At 41.2% G+C, this 6,888-nt stretch overlaps 1 long non-coding RNA gene across 8 annotated transcripts in view; it reads left to right on the top strand.

Moving 5' to 3' along the window:
• The first annotated feature begins 120 nt into the window (after positions 1 to 120).
• The window catches only part of LOC124105377 (uncharacterized), a 131,369-nt gene continuing 124,601 nt past the window's right edge, over positions 121 to 6,888 (top strand). For 5 of the 8 annotated variants that reach the window (XR_006855709.2, XR_006855710.2, XR_006855706.2 and 2 more), the window contains exons 1-2: positions 122 to 387; positions 3,818 to 3,885. This is a non-coding gene — a long non-coding RNA (uncharacterized LOC124105377). Of the gene's footprint in view, positions 388 to 3,817; positions 3,886 to 6,888 lie in introns of all 8 variants that reach the window. The other 3 variants (XR_006855711.2, XR_006855705.2, XR_006855707.2) reach the window with 2 other exon arrangements.

Below are 6,888 nucleotides of genomic sequence, written 5' to 3'. Positions count from 1 at the left end.
AGGCAGCCCTCCCTCCAGGGCCTCTGCATGATGGTATGGCCTGCTCCGCCGCTGTCACGTGGGCGCCTCCTGTGTGACGTCGGCGTCTTCGCTGTAGCAAAGCTCGGCCTCTGGAATTCTGAGAACTAATTTGCTATTCGGTGACATAAGAGGGGGAGTGCGCTTTGCTTTCCCGGGGTCTGGGGCTAATTCTTCCTCTCTTACCATAAACTCAGCTCCTCGAGCTAAATGCATAAAAGGGAGCGAGAGATTTGAACCACTAGAACAAGTATATTATATATAGTAGGTTTAGAGAGACGAGTAAGAGGAAAAAAACAATAAACACTACAGCTCTCTCCAGCTAATATATTAGGCACCACGAGAAAAATATTTGCCAAGCAGTGTTCGGTGGGTTCATTTGCTTTATTTTTTTATTTGGGACTGGGGTGGAGGGTGTTTTTGAGCTTTTTCTTTTTGATGTGATGGCTTGGGATTTCTGGTTGTTGTATTTTGAAGATTTTCGGATTTTTGCCTCTGATTTTTGCCTTTTGCAAGTTTGTGGTGTTACGTAAAGCTTAGGATCCGTCATCGGTTGATTCTTGTTTTGTGTGCGTTCTTTCTCTCCCTATCTAATCGCTCAAGCATTTTAAAGAAGATGTATTATTTCAATGCTGATACTATTGAAAGACGCTTACATTTTTAATCATATGTGACAATCCCAACCCCCATTTTCCCCCCTTTGGTGCAATTTCCTTTTCCCCTTGGACTTTTACTGAAGAGAGGCTGTCCTGCACTGAAGAGAAATGCTCCAAGAATTTGTTTTGTTTTGGTTTGTTTCTTTCCAGGATAGCAAGTGGTGGGTTTACTCTGTTATTGTTGACTCTTAGGGAATTTCTTGTTGCAAGAAACGTGTGTATTTGGATATGTGTACGTGTGTGTTCTGCAGAATTCTGTGAGCCAAATACATGTTTGTGTTTTGATTTTCCTTTTTGGGTTAATTCTTTGATTTCTTTTCTTTTTCTTTCTTTCTTCTTCCTTCCCCCCCCCCCCCCCCCCCGGGCTTGTTTCAAGGTCGTTGTGAAAAGTCTCTTCAGTCAGTGTTGAAGGGATCAGCCGGAGGGAATTCTAAAGGCCTGCCGTGCCAGTATCACAGATACTGCCTGTATTTAGAACAGACTGTGCTACAACTACAACGCACCGCACGGAGCACAGTCCTCTCAGCTCTGGAGTTGAGAGGAAGAAATATTTCTTTCTCTTTTTCTTTCTTCCTTTGTTTTTAAAGGCAAATGCAGTGCAGAATTATTTCACTGTGGGCCCTGGTTTGTTTGTTCAGAGCTTCCAGTTTCCCTATTTAAATGTTGGTTGGGGTTTTTTCCCCTCCTACTCATCCCTCAATGAGGGAGACTCTTGTTTCTTTTATGTCTCTCTCTTAAAAGAAGGGTGTGAGGGGAAAATAATATTTCAGATTCCTCAAGAATTAACCCAAAATGTTTGGACCAGAAGCAGCTTTCAAAGGTCAGACTGTTCTGAGCTTTGGCTATGAGAGTCCTTCAAGCGACTCATTAAATCACAGATGAGTTCTTAAATGTTCCACAAAATTTCTTCACATATGAATTTCTAATAAAGATTTTTCTCTAAACAGTATAACTAGTGCAACCCCAAATTTGGATCTGTAATGGAGAAGGGAGCAGAGCTTTAAAAGATCGCTGGTTGTTTCCTCGGATATTTGGGATTTCTTTCACTGACAGTCACATAAGAAGTTTCAGATATGGCTGAGAATGCACCCCCCCAAACCCCCCTTCAAAAGGCTGTGTCACAGGTTTTACAACCAGGGGAAGTCCAAAGAGGCTGATTACTTTCCACAAGGGCTGGAGCTTAGGAAATATGTGTAAGTGTCTGTCCCTGTGAAATCTGAATATTTTAATACTTATTGACAGATGGATTACCACAGCCTCTGCAGAAAAGCCTGTGTTGTGAAGGATTTTTGAAAAATATACATAGACCTAATCCTGTCACTGTTGTTGAAATGAACATTTTACCCCCAAAGATACATGACTTTGTCAAGTGCGGATTCATGCTGCCAGAAGACAGAATGTCTGTTTTTTCTTTTCTTTTCTTTTCTTTTTTATGAGTCCCCTTCTTTCTTGTTTTAGAGAGTTTTAAATGGATCCCACTGATTTCAAAATGATACCCCAATTTTGCTGAAACGATTTTCTTTGTGTATTTATATATCTGATTTCTATTTTTTATAAGCTGTAAACACTTTCGGGTTTCTCAGATGCAAGTATATATGGCTTAGAATGTGAAGTATATGGCTCTTCTGTATTAATTGGCCCTATAACAGGATTATTTTTGTGATTTGGGGGGGGTGGTCACTTTTCTTGTCAAAATTGTGTCTGCCTCATGCACTGTCCTATGCCCCAGTCTTAAACACACAGCTTGTCCCTCCTGTGTTTCCTTTGCCACTCCACTCTTAGCCCCATGGGGGCGCTGCAGAGCAAAGGGAAATCTGTTCCCTCAGGCTGTGGAACCAGCCAGAGTGGGGGCTGGGAAGGAATTCACCCTTCTCCTACCTTGGCCCTCTTCAGTTTTCTGCAGGGAGCCTGAGGAGGGAGAACCCACCAAGCCTGATTTATAGATAATTAACCCCATCACCAGGGACCTCAAACCTCCTCAGCACATTATTTCTGGAACCAAGTGCCAGAGTCCCACATTTTTTTTTCTTTCTTTCTTTCTTTCTTTCTTTCTTTCTTTTCTTTCTTTCTTTCTTTCTTTCTTTCTTTCTTTCTTTCTTTCTTTTTTTCTTGCCAAATCAATGTGTTTACATTGAAATAAATTGAATAGAACAGAAAGAGACCCATTGAAGAGAGAAAGCCTGAGTGAGCGCACTGGAGAAAGTGAGAGAAAGGATTGTTGAAAATATTCTAAAGATAGACACTTACTTTTAGGTGAATCTGTTTCTCTCAAATGAATGGTGACGATAATCATGCACTCACAATCTCTTCAATTCCTAGGAAAGTAACTTTATCAAATGTTATGCCAATTTAATGTCATCTTGAATGTCCTTCCTTCTCTCTTTCTTGATCTCTCCCCCCATGGGGTCCCAGTTGGCATCACTTCATGGGCCTCCCTCACCCTAGCAGTGCTACATTATAGTAGTAAAGAAATGATTGACTTGAATATTTTCAAATTCTATTTAATCATGCTTAAGAAGCCTTAAAGAGTGATTGGGGTCTCATGAATGTTCCTATAGATTTGGGGACACTATATATCAACTAATACCATGATTAAACGGTTAATGGTTATTAATACTCAGAAAATAGGACTAGACCAGCTTCCTTGCCCCATGGACTGAGCATAGGAATAGGTCCCTGATCACAGCTGCTGTGTAAATATAAGCTTTATTACAAAATAAAATAGCCTGGTCCTAATATTACATCTATTTAAGGAAAGGAACATATTTCACATCCAGTTCCCCTCACAAAACCTCCCTCGCAATTCAATCATAGCTGAAAAGGAACCCAGCCTTGAAATAAACTGTCCTGTCCTCTTTCTAAGGGGGCTTAAAATGGGAAGTGGGTGTCACCTGTCAGGAACTTCTGAAATCCTAGTAGGTCTCTAAGGATTATAGATTTTTGAACTGGAAGGGACCTCCTGATCAATCACTCCTCCAGGCTTCCTTCTTTGCAGAGGGTAGGCTGGCTCCTCACAAGAGGTACCTGTGATTCTGGCAACAACTGAAAATGGGTCTGTGTGGTTTGATGGTCCTGTGTCATTTTAGAAAATCAGGTTGACCTGATGACCTGGGTTTGAAGGTGGGTATCTGGTTTTTTGGCAGAATTGAGGAAAGCAAGTCTACATTGGGTCCTGTGAAAACTGGAAACTGGTTCTCAGAACCAACTCCAGGTAATAAGCATGGGAATCTGGATGGTCATCTGGGTTTGTTTATGTGTATAGCCTACAGTGCGATACTTAAAGGGTATCGGAAATTTTATCTGACTTGTTAACTTTCACCTGTTTATTTCGAATCCTTCATTTAAAACTTTTGTAAACAAGCTCCATATAGTATCCTTGGACAAAGAAAGGAGTTTCTTGGTGTTTTAAAGAAATACAGAGGCCTTAGGTTATGTAGCTCAATGGTAGAACTCTTGTGTAGCATGCTCAAGGACCTGGATTCCATTACCAGCACCACCAAAAAAATAAATAAAAATGAAAAATAAATTGAGCAGAAAGTTTTGAGACATAAACAAACAAACAAACAAACAAACAACAACAAAGTAGAGGATGATTTCCAGCCACTACCTTCTGAAAAGGAAGCGTCAACATTTAGTTTTGCCCCACTTGCTGCTGCCTGCTTTGGGGCTTTTTATTATTCTGTTTTCCCCCCTTTAGCAAACCTTTTCAGCCTGGCTCTGAGCTTTCCCCCAAACACTGATTTTTCCACACTTTTTCTCACGTATTTAAAATGGAAATAAATATCTGGAGCTTAAAATAAAGAAGTGATGGAGGTGGGGGCACATGATCATTTGTTTATTGCATTCGATCACTGTTTTGAATAACAGGGTTTTCACTTCCTATGAAACCTTAGCGTGAGGGAATGCAGCAGCTGGACTCAGAGGGATGAGGAGAGGAAGGCACTTGAGTGTTTGTAAACTCTGGGCGGCCCGCCCTCCTGCCCTGCCCGCCCTACCCTGCTGCTGTACTTAGCTGTCTCTACTACCTAAGGCTAGAAGTGGAAAAACTTGATTTGCGTGTTGTGCCTGCAATTTTTTTTTCCTCTCTCTCTCTCTCTCTCTCTCTCTCTCTCTGTCTCCACACACACACACACACACACACACACACACCGCCCTCTGTACACCTGACCATGCACAAGCCTATCTGCAGCAGCTCCATGGCAGGGAAAGCTGGGGAGCGGAAGAATGTGCGGAGGGAGGGCGGCTCGGTACTTTTCCATTCACATCTCCACAGTGGCTTTTCTTGTTTATTTCAACCTCCACCCGCAGGAACCTTTCAGCTGCCTGAAATTCGAGTCATTAAACTGTTCCCTTAGGTCAGAGTATAGAGGCTCGGTGCATGTTTCCAACATGTCAGTGTCTATGTAACCTGTATACGTACACACACACACACACACACACAAACCTAACTCTGCGGGTGCACAGAGGGAGAAGGAAAAAACTGGACTTATTGCCAGAAAAACCTTGGTTTCTAATTACAGCTCTGCCTGGAACTTTATATGGGAAATTGAGTAAAGCCACTACTGAAGACTCAGTTTCCTCAGGTGTGTGAAGCAATAACCCAGATGATTTGTGGGGTGCTGGGTGTGCGCAGAGTTCCTAACCTTTACATTTACATAGACTTTTACATAATTTTAGGATGGGGGTGAGAAGGAGCTGTGTGTACATGTGTACAGGGGGTGGAGCAAAGGATTAAAATGTGAACTTGTAAGTAAAGAAGGCAGTCGCAGAAACCTCACCTCTATCAATTTTTAACCAATTGTAGACCAAAGTCTGGGATTATGATGAATGAGTCCAAAAGCCGATTGAAGATTTTAAACATTAAGAGTTAGAGGAGGTAGGTACTAAGACCTTGGACCTTTGATCTCCAGCATTGGTAATCAGAAGTGACAGTTCTCAAGTGCCTTTTCTGCCCTATATATATATATATATATTTATTTCCCCCTTCTGTTTGTTTTTGGAAACTGTCCCAGTCAGTGATAGAAGGAGATGACACTTGTAAAGGGGATAGTCTTTAAGCCACTGGGTTCCATGTGAGTGTTGAAAATATTTCATAGCATTAGAAGGAGGGGCAGAAGGAAGAAGAGGGGAAAGAAGGATCTAGAGAGAGATTCCTGGTAAGAAACTAAGAGGTGGTTCAGCCATCTCTGCATTAAAAGTAATTATTTGAAGTCAGAGGAAACAACATATGAAGAGTTTGCCCTTTAAACAAAGAGAGAGGAGGAGACTCCACCTACCAGACCAAACTTGAAAGCAATAAAAGAACACTTTCTATCAATATTTCCTATACATTTTCATTCAATATTCTTCAAAAGAAAGGTCTAAAGTTTCTCAAGCATAATTATCCAATGCCGCAGCATCCTCAGGAAATAATAAAGTGGCTCCTATTTATCAGTAACGACCCTCTACTGTCCCTCCTCCCTTAGCATATTTAAATTCTCTAGTATATTGGAACTAAGCACAGTCAGGGTTGAAACCTATTTCTTTCATTCATTGTGAAACTGTTGAGAGTTATGCAAGAACTGGAAGAGTCTTTAGTATTATCCAACCCACTGCTACTGATTTTATATAATTGGAAATTGAGGCCCAGACAGAATTTGCCACATACCCTGTCACCAACAGAGCTAGATCCAGTACTTTAAATGCCTGGGTTCTAAATCCTCTCTGCTTTTCCCATGGTTTACTAGTGGGCAGTCTTCAAAAGAGCCATTTGCTGTGGATTCACATTTGTGGAAGGCCTCAAATTAAGAGTTTTGACAATATCTTCACTGGGTTTATACAGCAATGTTAGTGGCACATGATTGAAAGAAGACCATCATACTCAAGTTTTATGTGAATTCCAGTGCAAGACCAGAGGGTCCTAGGTTAGTGTGATATAATATGGTCGATAAATATATAATTGTCCTATGAATAATCTCACTATAAAGGTAAGATTTAAAGTATATTTGGCCTAGAAACAATGACAAGCAGAAAGTGTGCCTAGAGCTCGGATCTTGGCTTCTAATGTCATTCTCTAGTGACGACAATCAGGGCTCCTTAGAGAGATGGCTGAGTCTAGGACTGGGGCAGAAGGGATACAAAATGAGAATGGAATATCTTGTAGCACCATGAAGTAAGGAATTGCTTAAAACAAAATGTTTATAGGAGACATTTCAAGGACACACAGGAACTTGAA

This window comes from Marmota monax, unplaced genomic scaffold (genome assembly GCF_021218885.2).
Source record: "Marmota monax isolate L192 unplaced genomic scaffold, Marmota_monax_Labrador192_F-V1.1 WCK01_AAM20220418_F8-fsc00100, whole genome shotgun sequence".
In the NCBI taxonomy this organism is placed as follows: Eukaryota; Metazoa; Chordata; class Mammalia; order Rodentia; family Sciuridae; genus Marmota; species Marmota monax.
Note: the sequence above shows the minus strand (reverse complement) of the source record. Positions and strands in the feature narration are given on the sequence as shown.